The sequence below is a fragment of the Amphiprion ocellaris genome, chromosome 12 (genome assembly GCF_022539595.1).
Source record: "Amphiprion ocellaris isolate individual 3 ecotype Okinawa chromosome 12, ASM2253959v1, whole genome shotgun sequence".
NCBI classification, from domain to species: Eukaryota; Metazoa; Chordata; class Actinopteri; family Pomacentridae; genus Amphiprion; species Amphiprion ocellaris.
Genome location: NC_072777.1, coordinates 30,674,484 through 30,695,899, shown reverse-complemented (window position 1 = coordinate 30,695,899; position 21,416 = coordinate 30,674,484). Strand labels below are relative to the sequence as shown.

General features: G+C 38.5%; 1 protein-coding gene across 3 annotated transcripts in view; it reads left to right on the top strand.

The window, feature by feature from the left end:
* The window catches only part of evlb (Enah/Vasp-like b), a 59,373-nt gene that overhangs the window by 18,063 nt on the left and 19,894 nt on the right, over positions 1-21,416 (top strand). The gene's annotated exons all lie outside the window — the stretch shown is intronic.

The following is a 21,416-nucleotide window of genomic DNA, read 5'->3' as shown; positions in this document are numbered from 1 at the left end:
GTGACCGAGGTAACCACAGTATAGCCAGATAACCATGACAACCAGCACCGGCCAATCCATGAGAGACACACATGCAGTTCATGTATGCATAGAAATGCACTCACATATATGCAGAAACCTTCTGCTTCACTGCCTCTTCTAGCCACACACTCAGCCTTCTTGTGTTGTGTCAGTTTTCTTTGTTCTTACAATCCAGTGCAATTTAGAATTATTCAATTAAAAGCATTTCTGATTTAAATTTTTGACAGGCCAACAAATATTAGCTACTCATCAGTGACCAAATAGGTTTTTTGTGTGTGTGCACCATATTATTTTCACTGGAAAAACCAAAAACTAACAATTTTCTTTTTTTTTTTTTTTAAAAATCTGATTGAAATTCTAGGTGCTTTAAACATTGCTTTAATCTTATTTTATCCACTGCTAACAGTGACAAAATGCAACTAATAATGCTAATGCTGATGTGAGGTATTTATCGTTAAGCTGTTCTTCACTTCATATTTTTATCTTTGTTCTGGAACTTGAGTATGCATCAATAATGGATATATACTAGATATAGCTACATGGCTTCAGCCAGTTTAGCAGCAATTGACTGCAAAAAAAGCAAGTTATTAAAACCAAGGACAGCACCAGGAAGGCAAGATTAGCACATTTCAACAACAAGGCAGTTCAAAGTGCTTTTAATAAAACATAAAAAGCATCAAGACAGAGAGTAAAATGTAAAAAGTTACATTTCAGCACAATTAAAAGTAGAACGTAAAATGGGAAGTTTAATTTACAGTGCAGTTTAAAATGTTCAGAAACATCAGATTTGGTTTAATGAAAGGCAGAGGCAAACAGAAAAGTCTTTAGTCTTGTTTTAAAAGAGGTAAAAGTTGCAGCTAACCTGCAGTGTTGTGGGAGCTTATTCCCGGTATGTGGTGTGGTTTAAGACGGCATGAAACAAAGCCAGAAGCTACTTCTTTATAGCTGTGTCTTAGTTCAGAGGCTGCATTCATTCAAGGCCATGTTTGAAGACCGTTTTCCTCTGCAGGAACTTGCGGGCCAGTTTATGAGTTGGAACCTGTGAGCATCTTCCGACTGCATGAACAGCCCCTGTAGAAAAGCTTCATGGGCTGTTTTCAGGAAGAAAAAAGTACTTACTATGGGGTAAATAGTTCTGTGGAACATGACAAAACCGCTGTGTGAGTCCCAACACTGATTCCTTCCTTCCATTAGAAAAGAAGAAGAAAAAAGTACTTACTATGGGGTAAATAGTTCTGTGGAACATGACAAAACCGCTGTGTGAGTCCCAACACTGATTCCTTCCTTCCATTAGACAACATTTTTGATACCCTTGTTGATTAGCAGTCTTCTCTAACATCACCATCTTCAATGTAAAATTCACCATATAGCAAACTCTACATTGTTTTATTTCATACATGCTCATAGAACTGGTCCAGTAATCACTATTTGTTGTTGTTTTGGCGCATTCGAAGTGCATGATGATGGGAAGCTGTCTTGTGGTGCGACTGAAAAGGCTACTTCAAATGCAGCCATCTTTTCTTGGGCCACAAAGGATCCAACATCCAACCAATCCGAAGAATCATTGGACATCAGTGATGACTTGATTTTTTTCTAATCATGTTAAACTCCCTAAACAAGGCAACACTGTAGAGTACACTTTTATATGTATGCACTGGGTTTCAACTCAACTGAAGATACCCAAGATGATTGATTTATTTTAAGAAATGCAACCAAGCCAGAATTTCTTGCACCTTTAGCAGAAGGATGACTAGGTGCAACCAGACTAGTCTTCAGAGCTGACACAGCTGTGGAGATTGGTCTGGCCATGCAAGATTACTAGACTACTTAGACTACTACCTTTGCTGGACTTGATTCGTTCTTTGGAGAATCTCTTCCCTGAATTGAGACACAGTTTTTGTGGTCATCTTACTGTCGTCAGTCCCCCCAAAACTAGATTCTTATACAACTAAATTCTATCCTTATTTTGAAAGAATCAGAATTTCTTCCTGAAAGGTAAAACTGTGATGTAGGAAGGGTTGGGAGCATGGAGGTGAGGTGGTGGAATAAGTCCTCAATAGGCCTTTCATCTACTTGATTGGGGTTTGCTTGTTGGACCATTATTCTGAGATTTAAGTGTCAGTTTTTCCTTGCTATGTCATTACATTTAGGAAAATATCACAGTTTGGGGTAAAGTATGACTCTTTGACTATATGTTTAAAGCTTTTCTTTCATCTGGATTACCGAGAGATCAATAACTGCCTTACATAATATATGATGGGTTGACTGAACAGAAGAGACAGTAAAGCAAAGAAATTTATGGAAAGAAATGAATGTTGATAAGATTTGTGAGAGTAAATGGGCAGAAAATATGTTTCCCTCAAAACATAATTGAGTTTAGTTGTATTAGAATGTCATTTTTACGAGACAGGGTTTACTTATCTGACCAGAACTTCTTTAAAACTACTTCCCAGAATCAAAGGCTACTGTGTTTCATCACTGCAAAATAGTTCAAGGCCGAGGTCAGAGAGATTATTTGAGTCGGAAAGGAAAAACATCCATGTAGGGATGTAGATTTTTGTTGGTCAAATCTGATTTTGGACAGTGAGCTCTTCCTGTCCTTTACCTCAACCAGATCATTTAAAGCCCAAATAAATCAGTGACGTAACCACTTGTAGTCGTTGTAGAAGATAATGCTGCCCTAAAAATAGAGACAACCAACAATAAAACCAGAAAATACGTAAATGGGCTGTTTTGGAAGACAGCAACAAACCTTTACTTGGATTGATCTTTTTATTGGATTTCTTTAGACTCAAAAGCAGGTGAAACTGATTTAGCCCAAACTAATGGCATGTAGTGTTTTCATCTACACATGTGCTTCATCTGTAAAAATGTCTGTTTTATTGGTCAATTTTACGAAATGTCAGAAGAATGAGTTGGCCAGAGTTTTATACTTCACTTTGCATCAACTTAGATTCTTCCAAAAGACACGTCAAGATGTTTTAAAGTCTCATATGTCTGATTGAAAAACTTCATCTCTGGATTTTCAGACTGGATTTCGATTCTTCCCTTCAGCTTTGCTCACCTTGAAAGCCTTAAACCCAGGGACTGCTGTAATGTAAGTTATTGCTGGAGGATTAGGCTGATGGAAAGGCTTTCTGTTTGTGTGGATTCCCAGAGGAGACTAAATGTCTGCGTTATTCCCCTCGGAGGTCTGACAGATTAGAGACGGAGGCTGAAGCACATGTAAGTCAAGAAATCTGCAGAATATTCTGGGTCATCGAGCCGACTGATGGATGATTTGTAGCAGCGATAGGAAGCTCTGTGTGTTATCTACACTATCGGGTTCTGCTGCACTTAATCTAATGGCCTTCAACTGTAAAATGGATCATGTGTAAACATGCCGGTTCCTCAGTAAGCAGCAGCAGTTAAATGGCATCATGGGGAAGAAGCAGCTCAGCCTCGGGGCATCTCTACAGCCTCTTTTCCTTTTTCACTTTCACTTGTGTTTTCAGACAATTCGAGTGTTAATGCTCGAGCTCACCTTCAGCCTCCTCGATGCTGGGAAGTTTTTTTTTTTTCTTTTTTCCCTCTCTGCCAAATGGAGACGTATGCATTTTTAAAAGCTCCTCGCTGTGCTCTGAATCTCTCTGCCTCCTCAATTTATCTTTCTGTCTTCATTTCTTTTTCTCTTTTTCCATCTTCAGTCGCACTCTGGGCTTTTATCTCCCGTCTTCGCAGCATGAGCTCCGAGTGCTTCTGCCCAGTTATTTGATTTATTGGATCATGCTTTGGCTGATTGAGAGATTGACTGACCAGTTGTGGAAAGTACATTAAATCATGTACAATTTACTTTTATGTCGCTTTATACTTCCACTGCACTACATTTCAGAGGTAAATGTTGTACTTTCTGCTTCACTACAGTTATCTAAACCACAAGTTATCAGCCCATTCAATAGTCAGTTGGGATCTCCTCCACCTTCTAGTAATAATGGTAATAGCTTTATTCCCATAGCATTTTGCAAAACCTATCAATTCAATGTCAGTTTCAATGCATTAGAATCGGGGAAAGAAATTCAGACAAATAAATAAAATCTCAAACATGCAATATACAAGATAAAAACAAGATAAACTCATCAATTCAGTCAGCAGTTTTCATATAGCACATTGTGATTGGTGTAAATACTGGGGACCCTGCAGTGTTATTTATGGTATGAGTTTAATTGAGTAATTTACATATTAAGAATTAAAACCTGACACAAATTCCATAAAATTGTACTTTGCCAAACTGTAATACACATTAAGGCAAAGGCTCTACGGTATAATTTATTATGGAGAATGATCTACACTACCAGAAACAAGAATTCTTGCAAAAATATTGCAGCAAGAGAAAATACGTTTAAAAAAATCATGGATTATTGTAACATTCAGACGCTGTAAAAAAAATAAATAAATAAATTGTGAAAATGCTGGCAAATATCTGTAAAATAATGATATTTTCAGCTGATTTAAATATAGTGTACCAGTGTAAGTTTATAGTCTAAACTAACAACTAATATTTGTAAAAATGCAGATTTTTGATGTGGACATTGCTTTGGCCAGGTTTTTGGTTTATTTAAAGTCATCGTGTAAATTAATCCTTTTTTTCTGTAGTTTGACTAGATATCTGTAATTTACCAAAATCACAGGCAAAATCTGTTAAACTGTTTTAAAAAGATTTACCATTTTTCAATCCTTCCCTCATCTATTGTGCCGAAACTTAAAACAGTGAGTGAAAGCAAGATCTGAAATTTTGTCCAAGATGGAAACTTACTCTGTTCCAAATTGCAAATATGTCTTTTGTTTCTGCTTGTAAGTATAAAATCACAGTTCTGCTGCCATTAATTGTGGCAATAACACAGCTTTTGAGCTTACGAGAAGGTCGAGGAGGTCCTTACTGTCCCATATGTGTGGAAAACTGGACATGAAGTAGTTCAAACTAGCTAAATCTGCAGCAGCTCCAGCAGTAACATACTGTTAACACAATGATGCTTCACGATTAATAATCTAAAAATGACACATATAATAATAATATATCAGTAGCAGGGACCAAACCAGGACTTTAACTGCAATACTTTAGCTACTTTGCTGCTATTTCCTTTTACTTTTTCATGCTTGTACTGGTGGACTTTTACATTGTGGTGTTTTTACTTCAAAAGGACCTGAATACTTGTTCCATCCCTGTACCAGACCTCCCCACATGCCTGCACACACTCACCAGTGAAAGTCAACAAAGTTTGACTCCTCTAATATGTTTACCGCAGTGCACAGCTTCAGGAGGACGAGGACGAGGACGGCCTCAGGCTCCAGACGTGGTATTAAACATTCCATTGAATGCTCATTAAGCCCAGATCAAGATTCCCATGAAAAACAAGCTAGACAGGAATGTCTGGCTTCTTTCTGAAGCCTTTAATGCCACACTTGAAGCTGAAATCAGATCTTGTTTAAAAGGAATGTTCTGACATTTAGGGAACTGCACTTATTTACTTTTTAGTGGGTGTTTAATGAGAAATTGAGCATCATGCTGTCATCTCTGCTCAGCATAAATACTGGAAATATCAGCAAATGAAGTAGTCTGAGTCTGTGTAAGGCTCAATAAGTGACATGTTATATCCTCAGTCTAGAGGACCTTCTCCTGGCATGAAAGCTAATACAGGGGGTCCTCAATTTACGTCGGAGTTCCGTTCCTACGGTGTGACGTAAGTCGATTTTTGCCATAAGTCGGAACTCCGGTGAAAATGTAAACCAAGTCGTTATGTGCATAATGATATCGATCAGTTTACATATTTGTACGACTACAGTAATGAAAACAGTCATTAACTCACACTGAAACACAACTCGGTGGGAAAATGTAAACTGTAAGTCTGACTTGCGCTTGGGAGCCATAATGAAGTTAGCAAATGCAGCATAATCCAATGTGGACTGGGCTACATGTAAACAAATGTAAACAAAGCGGTCTTATAGCATCATGCAACTACTGTACATAGAGCATTCATCTGCTCCGCTCGCCAACTAGTTTCACTGAACCAGTTCCGAAGTAATGGCGAAACAACGTAAGTTGAGGATGTCGTAAACCGAGGACCTCCTGTATTATATTTTCTCAAATTGATGCTTTCCTTTAAGGTGTTTTTTGTGTACCTGCGGGTCTGAAATTTTGTCCAAATGCACCTCATCAAACCATAAAGTCTAGATTTCCTATGTCCCATGGGGTGTTTTTGGATGTGAATGGTTGCGCCGGTTTCCAGCAGTAGTAGTACTAATAGTAGCAGTAACAAGAGCAAAGTAACCACACAGCTAACACTCACTGCACCTATTTGAACAGATCCTTTACTTGTGGACTGTCTGCTCCTGGACTCATGTTGAATTTCACTGATTGTTTTACAAAAACTGAAAACAAAATGGAATCAACATGTTCAACATTTTTCAAAGTGCAAAAAAAATGTCAGCTCTACATGCTGTAGTATATTTTACTACTTTGATTGTTCAAAGTCTGCGTTGTTCACTCTACTCTGCATATCAACTCAGCTCCAGAATCAGTTTTTATTTCAGATGACAAGGGTTAGTTTAAAAGTTTGCTGAAGTTTTCAGAGGCAGAAAGTGACATCAGATGTCCTTGATTTGCATATTGTAGTTGACACTTCAACCTTATGCACAGAAGGAGCAGCCAATACGATGCCCCGACTCTTGAAATGCAATGCAGCGCTACAAAAATACACGGTTGCTTACATAGACAAATAATGGTGAGCGTAGGATTGATGGATCCTGTGGACACATCATCAGTTATTTTTACTTTCCTTTGTCTCGCTAATGTAAGAAAATGGACTTCCCTCTATTCATTTCTATTGTTCCGCTTTACATCTTGTCTCAGTGATTGGAGGTTTAGTCAGCAGCGTGCGAGACAATGTAAGAACAGCAGAACATCTTTACAACTTTTGGAAACGTTGTTTGTAACACCTTCAGACCACTAGCACACCTCTTAAACTCTGTGTTAATATCAAAGTAGGACTTCCTCGTCCATCCAGCTCAACGACACATGCAGGTGTTGGTTGAATGTAAAACTTGAGAGAACGTGGACCCAAATTAAACCTCTCAGTTCTGCAGGATCTCCCACTGCTTTCTCAGAGGCTCAGTCAGCATTAGCTCTCAGGGGGTAAGGAAACTCTTAAATGCTTTATGCGATCATGCAGAGCAGCCGTAAAAGAAACCCCACACTTGCTCTCTCTTCGCAGGCTTTCAGCTGGAATTAAACCATAAATTCAGACTTGTTTCATGGCACCCGGATGCGGCGTCGTTGCTTTCGGCCATCCCAGCTGACCTCTGTGGGCTGTCAGAGGCGTTTAGGACTTTATTAGGTGAAAAGAGAACAAAAAAACGCCTGACTTGTACAGTACATATAGTGGATTTAAAGTGTGAATATAAGTTACGGTCTACAGAGTCTGCATCGTCGGCCTTTTAGGGACAGGATGCACATGGAGACGGTTATTTGATGAGACAGGACTTTGTGCTGTTGCAGAAACAGTGGGGTCTGTAATTAAAGCGCTCACGCTGTCTGAAGGCTTATGTTGCTGTTTTTTATTCATATCTCGCTGCTCATTCATCTTTTCTTCACTGCCATATTTTCTAGGCCAAGCGAATATTCCACTCCAGTTGTCATGCCAACAGATTAGCGTGCTCTTGCGTGGTCTCGGCGGTGGAGTCGATCAGGATATTTTTCTCTGCAGGGTCTCCAGACTCCGACATTCATTCACATTCACACAGGCTGAATAGACTGGAGTGGGTGCTTCCACACACTCAGACAGACTTCAGTCGGGTTTCCATCAAGTAGTTTCATTTGCATTTTGAAGCATCGCGTTTGAATAGGGGAATGGAAACGGCAAGTTTTAAACAAACGTCCACAATTTTCATAATGGGTTTTGTTGCTGGCTTGAGGTGGTTCCTGACAAAGAATTTCATGGGAGATAGAAACACCTTAGTCAACATTTAACATTTTTTTGAGACTCCAGACAACATTAAACAAAGCTGAAAACAGCTGATACACAATGATAATTACAATTTACCAGGTCCTGAAGACCTTGCATTATCCATACTAGCATACTATTTTGGGTGCTAGAAAAAGATTTGCCGTGTACCAATTAAGGGTGTGAATTTTGCACGACCTTGCTGTTGGCATCCTTAAGAATGAATAATTGTTTAATAAATATTGCAAAATGTACTAATTAATATGCTCTAATGTCCTAACTTTGGCTGTGGTCATGCAACATATGCTATTTCAAAGGATCACACCAACATAACACAATTTAGCTGTAGCCAGTAGGAGACCCTGTCTATTATATGATTGGTTGGCTGAAAAAGGAGCAACAAAAGGCAAGGACATCTTGATTTGAAATGTATTTATGATAAGTTAAAAACAAAAGTAAACTGGCTTAAAGTGTAATTGAGAATACAATTTTGTTGTATAGGAGTGTAATTTTGAAAGACATCAATGTTCTGGGGTACTATCCCTGCATCCTGGGCTTAGGACTGCTCAAGAGGATTGTGATTGTTTTAATGAAAAACAAACAAGACATACAGTTCTTCCCTGAAGCAGAATGATAATGGGTGCATCAGACCATTCTTCAGCACCGACACAGCCCTCTGGAGATACTATAATATACAATAGTACTATAATGTATAGCTATGTAGACAAATGAGTGCTTTTTTGCTACTTTCCCTCTCTGTGTTGCTACAACATCCTCTGAAACATGCAGGAAATCTGTAATGTTTCTTTTCATGCCTGTTTTCATGTCCCTGGTCTGAAACAGTGCACAGATTAGCTTGCACAAAAGCCTGCAGAAAAAAGAATTGGGGCCAGAGAGAGAGATAATTTAAAACTCTGAGTCCACAGAGATGGAGTTCAAAAACCGCTCTTCTATTTTGGTTCTAATATGCAATGTCATGTCCAACAATAACGAGTATTACTGAGTCACACGCTGAAGCTTTTCCACAAACCGCCGCTTAATCGTTACTTATGGCCTTCTTCTCTGTTCAAGACATTTCTATAAAATTTACGTTGTGATTAAACTTGTAACCCAATGCAACCCGGCCCAGTTATTTTTAGACTTTTCCTTTGCAAGTCGAGCAGTTTGGTTTGTTTCAGAGCTGCTTGTATTAAAGCCGGCAGCCTGTTTGGAAGTCTGCTGTCAGCTCAGCCCCATTTTTCTCTCCTCCGAGTCTGTTTTACTCTCCCTGCTTCACTTTTTTCCAACACCTAAACCTCAAATACGCAGCCGCTTATGTAAGTGGCCTGCAAACCAGCCCCACAGTTTACTTTCTTCCAGCCCATTTTTCACAGATATATGCATAAACCTGCCTCCGCACATAAACATGCACTGATTTATACCACAGGACAGAAGCATGAGCACACACTCGGTAACGCTGTCCTCATTCATCAGCTTCCTGCTTACAGAAATAAATATGTGGAGGAATATTCTGGCGGAAAGTCGAAACAGCCAAACTGAAAATTCACTAGAAAATGGAGAATCTCTATCAAGTATTTGACACATGACCACATAAACAAAGCGACAAAAAATACTGAGTGTAGTTTTTCTAATTGACTCCATCATGATTCAACTCAACATTGCAGCTAAATGTAAAATTCTGCTGTAAATTACAGAAGTAAACCAATTACTTTGAATATTTCTGTCATTTTACAACTTTTCAGAGTGCAGACCTGATCAGTTGAAGATTGACATCACATTAACTCCGCAGTCCTTCTCTACTAAACATCACACAGATGATTTTTGACAGCATACATGCCAACTTATGCATCATTTTCTCCTACATAAATTGCTTATAAATGTTTACATATACCATACCGCTCAAAGACTTGGGGTCACCCAGACAATTTCATGTTTTCCATGAAAACTCACACTTTTATTCATGTGCTAATATAACTGCACAAGGGTTTTCTAATCATCAATGAGCCTTTCAACACCATTAGCTAACACAATGTAGCATTAGAACACAGGAGTGATGGTTGCTGGAAATGTTCCTCTGTACCCCTATGGAGATATTCCTTTAAAAATCAGCTGTTTCCAGCTAGAATAGTCATTTACCACATTAACAATGTCTAGACTGGATTTCTGATTCATTTAATGTTATCTTCATTGGAAAAAAATGCTTTTCTTTCAAAAATGAGGACATTTCTAAGTGACCCCAAACTTTTGAATGGTATTGTGTCTGTAAAATTGTGATATTAGAAAAAATAATACAGTAAAAGAGTTCAATTTTATGATTGCACATTGATCAAGCAAAAGATGATATTATTTTTGTAAAATTAAGGATTTTTGTGGTTGTTGTGAATCTTTTTTATTTTACACTGTCAACTGGTAAATTATTATTTTTTTGTGATTTTATAGCTATTATTATATGTAAAAAGGAATTTAAAAAATAAGAATGATTTACTATTTTTCAATCCTTAATGTATATAATATTTCTTTCAAATAACTGCAAATATCAGTAAAATAATGATATTTTGTTGCTGATTTAAATACAATAAAATCATTTAGCAATTTTATGGTCAACAGAGTGAATAATCATTTGTAAAAATGCTGATTTTTGATGTCTACATTATTTACTGTTTTGGTCTATTATTGTACAGTTGACATGTAAATTTATACATTTTTCTGTGATTTTTAGTAGCTGATATCTGTAATTTAACAAAACAGGTAAAATAAGGGCAATAACAGTAAATTGTGGAAAAATATACAGTGAAAAAGCTTATTTTTTACATTGCATTTTAAACTACTTTTGTCAGATTTCAGCCGTAATACTGTTGATGCAGATTTTATGCCACTATAATCATTTTAATTACAATTCATTTAGATAGGAGCCTGGTGTTTTTAACCTGAAATATCAGCTACCAACATGACTAAGCAAAATAAAACTCTGGGTTACACGTCTTTGCTGTGTTGTTCATGCAAGGTGCTGGTTTTGTTTGAAACAGGAAAGTTTTTGCTGGAAAGTGATGAATAGTTCAGCATTTGAGGAAATAGTTTACTTTCTTCCAAACCTTGCTGTGAGATTTTGCTGCCTGCCTCTGGTGAAATCTCTCCTTCTCTTGCACAGTTCCTCTCCACGCACAGAGAATAATACATGTCAAGGCTTTTTGATAACTTTACGAGAAGAGAACAAGCTGCTTGGAACTCTTCTGCAGAGCAAACATGGCCGACATCCAACAGAGCGAGCTCCACTTTGAGAAGCTGCAGCAGCAACTGGGACAGGCTTTCTGCCAGCAGTGGCACATCTTCCCCAAAGATGAGTGTTTGTTGAGATACTCCGATAGACGCAGAAATTAACGTCATTTAAGCAGAGTGGCTCCTCATTATGCCAGCTGGCCCCAGAGGTTGGATTTAACACAATTTATCCCATTTTCTATGAAAGCTGCGGTTTAGTTCAGGCTCATTGCTGCTGTAGCTTCGCCCTGGAACGCTCATAAAACTTTAAGCTGTCAGCTGTTCCTCTTTCTGCTTTATGCAGCTTTGATGTTTCATGCAGTCGATGCTCACATGTGCAGAAACACACACTTACTTGTTGGCGCATATAATAAGTTGCATTGTGCGCCGTTTTTGGCCACTTCTCAGGCTGAGGATTCTCCATCAGTCGAGGAAAACAGAGAGCGTTTTGTGAAAAAAAAAATAAAAAAGGAGGGGTTTAGACAAAAAGACAAACAATTTTTGCGGTGCCAATTGTTCTGCCAGCGAACTCTCGGGATTTGGCTGTTCTCTCTGAGCAGCTGGCTGCAGGAGACAAAGATGCTTTTTGTGATCCTCGTATTTCCCTGCAGCCACAAACACAAAAACACCTAAAAGTAATCAAACTGTGATGGACAGATGAGAGTATCTGTGTCAAGTTTCTGTGTTTTCATTCACGAGGCAACAGGAGAGAATGTGCTGAGCCACCACAGCAGCAGACAGTGATATTAGCTGCTCTCAAGGTCGCTGCTGCTGCTAAGAATAATCGTATTGCAACTGTGTGACTGTTGTTTTTGCAGCAAATCTCAGAGGACAACTCAGTATTTGGTTTGCAAATGACTTCACTTTTCTGGTTTCTCACCTTTAAAGATTACACACACTTTTCTATCTGATATGAAAACTACCTTCACTGGAGACTGAGCAGCTCAATTACAGCATGATACACTGTAAAAAAAAAAAAATTACGGTAAAATACCATCAGCTGTGTTTGCCAGAATGCAACTGTAAAATTACGGTAAAACATTTTCTACATTTACGGTAAAGAAATATATTCATATTGTTGATTTTAGGGTTAAAAAATGTGCTTCATTCCATATTTTACTGTAAAAGAATAAAAGTTTTAACCTTTAAAATTTACATGAAAATACCATATAAAACAAGTGTGTGTAACTTGTTATAAATATTACAGCATTTTTCCATTATCAGGCCACCAGCTAGTGTATTTAACATAAAATATGTGTATTTTTAGCAAAAACTGTGGTTAAAGCTGTCATAAATGTTAGCGCATATGTCCGTTATTAACACAAAAGTACATGAATTTGACCGGTAACAAACTGTATTTTTTATATGTAATAAATGCAAAAATTGCCATGTTACTTGTTATAAATATTACAGCATGTTTCCATTACCAGTACAACAATATGTACATTTAGCTGTGAAAACTATATTCTTTTCGAGAATTAAATTCAACAATTACAGTATCATTATATATATGTGACATTTTTCCATTGAAAAGTGTGCAGGAGTCGGGAAATGTATTATTTAAAGAGAAAAAAAATGTAAAAAACACACTTTTTTTGTGATAACTTATTTACGGTGATTCAGTGTTATATAAACAGCATCAAACTCTTTTGGAATTACAGATTTTTACCGTCATTGTTTAACAGTTTTTCATTTCCAAACATTTTTTACAGTGTATGTGACTTTTCATGACAGCAAGTGACTCACAGCTTGGTGACTCTATCAAGTAGTGTAACTATCAAGTGTTTTTCAGTGTTTAATTGCTTGAAAGTGCTTTGATTTTCTCACTCTGTCGTCTCTGTTTTTGCTGCTTCATCATCATCTTGTTGTGGCTCCAGCAACATCACTGGACAAACTAATACATCAGATAATTTCAGGACGTTTTGATCTCCTAATGACGGCCGCCGCTGCCTGCCAGCAGATGATTTACACGCAGGGCTGACAGTAGCAGCCCTTCTGCTTGATTGTGTTTCTGTATTTATCAAACTTCGAAGAATTATCAGCTTAAGGGTGCAGACAATCTTCACTGAGAGCGAGCACGAAGGATAAAGAGAGTTTAGTCTCACGCTGTGATCGCAAGCAAACGCAGCACTGGATTTATTCCTGTGGTTTATGCAGCATTGAACTAAATGTTTATATGCAAACAAATCTGATTGATTTATTATCTTCTGATTAAAAAAACAGAAGCTTGACTCTGTTTTTATTTAGCCGTCATTTAGGATCGAACCAACTTAACATCTGCAGGATTTCTGAGTGAGAAGGCGTTTAATAAATAATAAATCTAGGTTGATTTGTGAGTTAAAGTTAAATTAAGTAAGAAATTTGATAAATATGAACCCAGGTTATGAACATGTATTGTCTCTGGCATCATAAACTGCTGGAGTTTCCTTCAAGAAAAGTGACTGAAGTGGTTTGATTGACACCGAAAAAATTTTGTCTTTTTGTCTAAACCCTTCCTTTATTTTGGGACACTCTGTATATCTAAAATGCACAATCCTACCACCTTGTTGTATAAGAAATGAATTTAATGAGCTTCATGCAGACATAAGATTATTTTAAGATTTAATTTGCAGGTTTTCAGATAATATTTATATTATTTAATATTTATATTTTATATTTATATTCTTGAAATATATTTATATTTTTCTTTTCATGTACACTGTGGGACTCAGTTTCTTTGCAACGTAGAATTAATGACTTTGACTTTCACTACAAATAAATCCAAAATCCACTGCAAAACTGACTGCAACTAAATTTCCATTTCTATTTTCTGCTTATTTCCTCCGTCAGCCAGCTTTAACAAACATCTTTTGACTTCCTGCCTAAGTTTTCAGCAGCCTTCACGCATCCAAAGCTGAGCACAGATACAAATCTGTTCCGTGAGCGCAACACGAATTTGCATAGAGCGACGTGTGTGGCTATTTTCGTCTGATTCTCCTTTGTTGTTGGCGCACCGCTGCCTTGAGCGTCGAGGCCTCGGAAAGTGGAGCAACACAATAGCTTTGATGTAGCTTTGTCTCCGGGGTTTTGTACTGTAAGAGCTGCAGCCGGCCTGCTGCGAGGAGACACATGCAAGACCTTCTGACAGCATGGATTAGTGCTGCAGACACGACGAGGACCGACGCATGCAAACGCTCTCAGTAATACAGAAAATACAGCCAACAATTAGAAGAAGCTCCTCTCTAAGTGACTCACTCCCCTTTTGGCTGCTGCTGATTCATAGAAACACCAAGAAAATGAGAGAAAACCCCTCATTCAATTTCAGTGGAGCTCTACAGAGATAACTGCTTTTATTTGTCTCATGTAAATTATGCAAAAATGTGAGAAATTCAACCTATACACTTATGCAAAGTGCCATTACCAAGCAGTTACTGGGCTAAATTTAAATTCCACCTCCCTCTCTTTGGGCAATTTATCAGCAGGAGAGAGGATCAAAGTGCTAATTATGTTTCATGCTTCGGGGTTTTTAATGTGTGTAATTCCAAAAATATTCTTGTGTGTTTTTCTACCTGTGTTTCCTCTGAGTCGACAGCGTATCCTTCAGCTCCGACAGCTCTCGGTTGTGCTGCTCATCTCGGATCAGGGGAGCGATGCTGAAAGAGTAAATTTAGTTCAAGCAGATGAGAAGTTTGGCAGCAGAAATAGAAGTTAACGCCGTGACAGTGTCGGTTAGAGTGAACCAATGCGACAGGACCAGGTGTGAGCAGATTATTGTGTCCACGTCTAAAAACTGAGGGCTGGAGTTGTGTGAAAAGACTTTTAAAGTACAACATTACTGTCATGGAAAGTAACTCATGACATTTTAGTATTATGTACTGAGAAAAGCAACTTGCAAGTTACCAAAAATGAAGGGGGTGGGGGTGAAGTGAATTTTCGAAAAGTTTGATCTTGCTTCAGAGTCCGACAGCATTAGCATAGCATTAGTATGGATATCTCCGTCTTCTGCTTCTGTCTTCTGTTTACTAACACGGGCAAAGTGAAGCGTGACGTCGGGGTTAGTAGGTCTGCGTGATACATCCGAATATTTTCGGATCTCAAAGTTAATATTCGGATACCACCACAACAACCGAATATTCGATTATTTGGATATTTGGGTCCAGCCCTACTCACATTATGATGATGCCACCACCATGTTTCACATTATGATGATGCCACCACCTTGCTTCACATCATGATGCTGCCACCACCATGCTTCACATCATGATGCTGCCACCACCATGCTTCACATCATGATGCTGCCACCACCATGCTTCACATCATGATGCTGCCACCACCATGCTTCACATCATGATGCTGCCAATGCCATACTTCACATCATGATGCTGCCACCACCATGCTTCACATCATGATGCTGCCACCATGCTTCACATCATGATGCTGCCAATGCCATACTTCACATCATGATGCTGCCACCACCATGCTTCACATCATGATGATGCCACCACCATGCTTCACATCATGATGATGCCACCACCATGCTTCACATCATGATGATGCCACCAACATACTTCACATCATGATGCCACCACCATGCTTCACAATGTGGATGGTGTGTTTGGGATGATGTGCAGTGTTTACTTTCCAACAAACATAGCATCTAGTCTGATCCTCAGAAAGCCCAATATTGGTCTCAAGCCAAAGCAGCTTCTTCCAGTTGACTTGAGAGTCTCCCATGTGCCAGACTCTACTTGAGAATTATGAGCTTTTTCAACAGTGTCTTTCTCATTGCTACTCTCCCATAAAGCTTTGACTGGTGAAGAACACGAAACAGTTGTTGTCTCTCCCATCTTATTCCCTGAAGCTTGTAACTCCCTCAGAGAAGTCATAGGTGTCTTGGTGGCCTCCCTCACTAGTCTCTTTCTTGCATGCTTACAGACTTTTAGAAACATCCACAGTGCCATGTGTTTTTCCATGTTTGATATGACATACGGTGCTACATATTTACGCCGAAGACAGAAGTGGACCATATAGTATATTATAATATGAATAGAATCGAGAAAGTCTGCTTCGGTTCACACACAGAGACAAAGAATTTGCCTTTATACATTACATTACTCATTACAACAAAAAATGTAATCTCTGTAGTCACTTTGCAAGCCATTGCACCCAACACAGTAGAAGCTCTGCAAAATATCTGTTAACACAATCTGCACAGTGAGCTGGACTCCGAGAAAATATGTAGGGGAAACAAAAATTTGCTTGTGGGAGAAGTAAAGTGGCAAAAAACTAGAAGGAGTTTGAGTGAAGCAACATCTCATTAACCCTTAAGTGACCTGAGACCCAGAGGACAGCAGCCTAATGGATGGAGTTAGGTTTGTGCTAGATGTTCTCTATGTATGTGCGCATTTACAGGAGATGAAAAAGACAAGAAAAGAGTACATGGGTTCATTTGAGCGATAATTAGACTTTTCAACCCTGCAAACATTCGGTGGTACGACTGAATAATTCATGTGTTTTTCATTGTGGACCCTCATTAATGTGACCTCAGACAGCCGCTCTGACTTGTTAACTTAACATGTTTGATGCTAAGAACTTAGAAAAGGAGCTAATTCTGCTGATTTTATCCTGTTAACATGTGTGGAAGATAATTAAGCTACAAATCAGGCTGCAGTGGACACAGATGAGGAACTTTAGTCATTTTTTTACTGCACGAGTTCAGTGTGTTGAGACTGAAACTATGAGGAGAGAAGCTGCAGCTGTAATTTGGGCCATGCATTCATTCAGTGTCAGTATTTGTGCTGCATTCAGTTGCCTTTGGCTGCAGTCATCATTGTCTGTCAAGGTTATGCTGCACAAAGTCACTGAGGGGTAAAGTTGTGTTTGTTCCTGGAGTAAAAAAATAGTCCAGACAGAAGTATTATAACGCTGCTGAAGAGCGGCAGGACTCTAATGACTGAGCACCTTTTCCTTTTGTATATAGTTTCTCAGCATCAATCTTTCAGCCCCACGTTTGACTAAAGGAGAAGATCTTGAGCTGCTCTCTGAGATTTTTCTGTCTGTCGCTGTCAGCTTGAATTTACTGCAGCAGCAGCAGCAGCGATTGGTCGTGTGCAGACCGGCGCTGGTGGCATTTAAAGTGTGCGTCTCTGCATGACTGTGTGCTGTCAAGGTACATTCAGAAGCATCTGATTTATTCATGTCCTGCGCAGTGATTGTTAATTTTTCAGCGGGTGTGGCGTCAAGTCGATCTACAAGACATCCCCGTGTTTGTGTGAGTCCCACAACTGTCAGTCATGGAAAACTTGTTTTCTTGTTGCTTCAGAGCTCCTCTCTCTGTCTCTTTTCACTCAGTCTCCTTCGTTTTTCTGCTCGAGCCCCTTTTAGCACAAGAACGTCATTTATTCATGCTCCTGGGCCTTCGATGCCATTTTCAGCTACTTGCCAAAGACTTCTTTTTAAAAATTAACAGATTCGACAAGTTAACAAAAATAAATTAAACACATCGTTGCCCTGATGGTGCAGCAGCTGATTTCGAGTGCACATCAAACATGGTGGATGGTTCGACCTGATAGGAAGTTATTTATACCTGTAGCTTGAAATACAGGCAGCAGATGAAGCTTTTTTTTGTTGCTGTGTGGTTTGAATAGATTCCAGTCCTACAAGTTTCAGCTGCCTGCTAATGCCTTTCACTTTGAAATGCAAGAGAGTATTATTTCCTTTATTCCAGTGGTTGCTTAGTGCCTTCTTTTATTGAATATACATCAGTGTAATGTATGAAAATGTTGTCATTTTATGTTATTTGTGCTTAAATCAGACACGTTAACATACAGTAAGTATTCCTTATCCACCAGGTTTCAGTGATGGATGCTATGTTGACATTTTAAGTCACCAATCAGCTACATGATTAGAACCACTGGTGACATGTGAAGCGATCATCACTGATCATCTTGTTAGGATGCAGTTTTCTGCTGGTAAACCTTAATACTGGAATGTATGTGGATGCTACCTCCCCCACTATGACGATGCAAATAGGTAAGGAACAGTTTGAGGAGCAAAACAAAGAGCTCAAAGTGTTGACCCAATTGCCAATCTCCCAAAATATCACTCCAACAGAGAATCCAGGGGGTGTACTAGGAGTACCCTGGACCACCCTGGTCCATGGGGGCCCCACTCTGCAACCCAAAGGATCTTCCACTAACATGTCATAATTTAACATATATTTCTGGGAAATTGTAGTATTTGTGCTCGAGAACTGTGGTGACTAGCCTAGCTTAGCACAAAATTGGAAGCAGCTATTTATATTTAAAGTTCCAAAATACACCTGCAAGCAGCTCTGAAATGTATCAATCAAAACTAAAGAGTCTGAAGCCAAGCTAGCAGGTCTTGACACTTTAGCACGAGCATGCTAACATGCTCACATTATTGTGAATAATAACAATAATAAGAAACTAAACTTTATAAACCCTTCTCTTAAAGATATAAAATGTCCATAAAAATGAAAGAGTAAACACATACGTTAAAAGCAAATAATAATGCTAATGTCCTAATGTCTTAGGTTAGCAGGTGTAATGCTCACCAAGATTATTTGCTCTTTTAGCATGTGGTTAACATTTTATCTGCAACAAGAGTAAAAATATTTACCAAATTTATTTACCAAATTACCCAAATTTTTACGATTCAACCTGAGGGGGACATAAATGTACAATGCTAATGTAACTAGCATGGCCAAAAACAATAATTTGCTATTTTAGCAAATGTGAGGGACTGTTTATCGATTTAAAAAACAGTAATGCACTTGTTATTTTATCCTTTAGAAACTTTGAAATGTTGTTCTTGACCGAGTCGAGCTGTGTTTGTAATCTTCATGCTAAGCTACGCTAATCACCTCTGAGCTCCACACTTACAGACGTGACATTTGTATCAATCTTCTCATCTATTGTCAAGAATAAGCTCAATGTCAGATTTGAGTAAATCCTCGTCTTCGTCATGTCTGATGCTCTCCTGTCTCTCAGCACCATATGCTACATCCTCATGCTACTCTAAAAGCCAAGAATTTTCCGTCTTTTCTCTTTTTTCTCTGCATCTCTTCTCTGACGCAGCTCTTTCTCTCAGCCTCGAGGACTGATCCACTAATTTTAGCTTGGCAAGGAGGCAAAGACACAGATGGGACTCTTCTTGTTAATCTCATTTGCAAGTCAAAATTGTTTCTCCATCTCTCCCCTGTGTTTTTCCTCCTTATTCCTTCACACAGCGGCACCCTGATTTTTTTTTAATCTCCTGTTTACTCTGCAGATCTCCAGCGTGTCGTTTGTCAGTAAAACACAGTGAAAAGGTCATGAAACGCTGTTCTGGTAATGGGCAGTTACACTTTACACTGAAGTCTTTGTGTGGAGAAGCTCGGCAGCAGACAGACGCAACACTGCAGGCAACAAACACTCATTACTATCAGGCCTCATTAAGAACTTCAACAGATGCTGGACTTAAGATTAGACTATTAGTGTAACACAGGATTAGAAGACTGAGTTGTTTTCTTGCTGTTCACAGTAATTATCTCCTCAGACGAACGTCACGGAGTAGCGTTTTACAGTCAAAGGAAAGTTTGACCTTCGAGACAGTTTTAAAGACACTATTGAATATATCTCTTGACTTTCTTTTTCATTCCCAGATGGTGTTTTGACCCTTTTGACCCAGGAAATATAAAGGTTTTAAACTAATGGTTCCCTAACATAAAGCCTGTTCAATTTTTTTCTGCTCAGGACTTTAACCAACTGATTTGATTTTAACAATTATAGGAACCAAAAACGGTCATAGTGCCCCGTGGTGTCTGGTATCGGGATGCTAGTGTTGGTTCCTTTGGGTCCTCTGGGTTGGGGGATGGGGCGTCCTTGGATCAGGATTGTTTCAGTGGATCCTGTGGAAAGTTGGATCAATGCCTTGGCCTCTTTTTTTGTGTTTCTCAAGTTGTTTCTGATCAGTTTTTGAGATGTGGAGGAACTCTTTGTCCTGATGGGGGATGCTACTGCCATTGGAGATGGCTGTTACCATAGAGGGTTTGGTCTGGAAAGAACATCTAAATGAATGACAGTTTCCCAGCAGAACACTGCATTGCAACAGTATGATTAATCTAGGAAGCTTCAGTACAAAGCAACAGGATTTCTCTTTAAGGTCCTGGAAGATGTTTCACCCTGACGTCCAAGAGGCTTCTTCAGTTCTAAAAAATGTTCAAAATGACTTAGAACTTGTCATAAATTTCTTAGAAAATTATCTAAAATTACTCAAAATTGTTTAAAATTACTTGCAGTGTGTCATGAAAGACTTGAAATTTGCTCAAAATGACTCAAAACCTGTCATAAATGACTTCAAAATGGTCGGAAATTGCTTGAAAAATTGTCTGAAATTACTCAGAATTATTAAAAAACGAGTTGTTAATGTGGCATATATGCCTCAAAATGTGTCCAAAAGAATGAAACCTGTCATAAGTAGCTTGATTATTGTCCAGAATGACTCCAAACTTGTCTAAAAAAAACTCAAAATGAGTCCAGAGTGAAATAGCTTCAGTAGAAAACAACTGGACATCAGTTTTAGTTTTTACTGTGTTTAACCAACTATGTGTTTGTGTCTAAAATGACTCAAATATAACCAAATGACACAAACTTTGTCCAAAATGACTTGACCCTTGTCGTAAAAATTTTGCAAAATGAATCAAAAATCTGAACAGATTACTTGAAACTTGTCAAAAATGACTCAGAAATTGTCCAAAATTACTCACACTTTGTCCAATATGACTTAAGACTGAAGAATCCTCACGAATAAGGGGTTAAACCTCAAGATAAGAAGTGCAGTTGCTTTTTATAGAAGCTCCTCAGATCACCATGAAGTGGATGACTGAGAATCAACACAGAGAAGATGATTAATATTCACTTCACCTGTCAGCAATTTTAATGTCTGAGCTATAAAACTGTCATCGTTAGACTTGTACGCTGCTCTTAACTTGAACACTTATTAATCTACACTTAAAAAAGTGAAATACAGCCTAAAAGAGGCAGAAATAGTGTTATTACATTCATTCACATTAGGTCTTAGAAGTAATTCTTTGATGCTGCAAACTGACTTGGAGAAAATTTATGAAAAGAATGGATTTGTACCATAAATTAAAGTTGTTTTGTGGATAAACATCGATTAAGT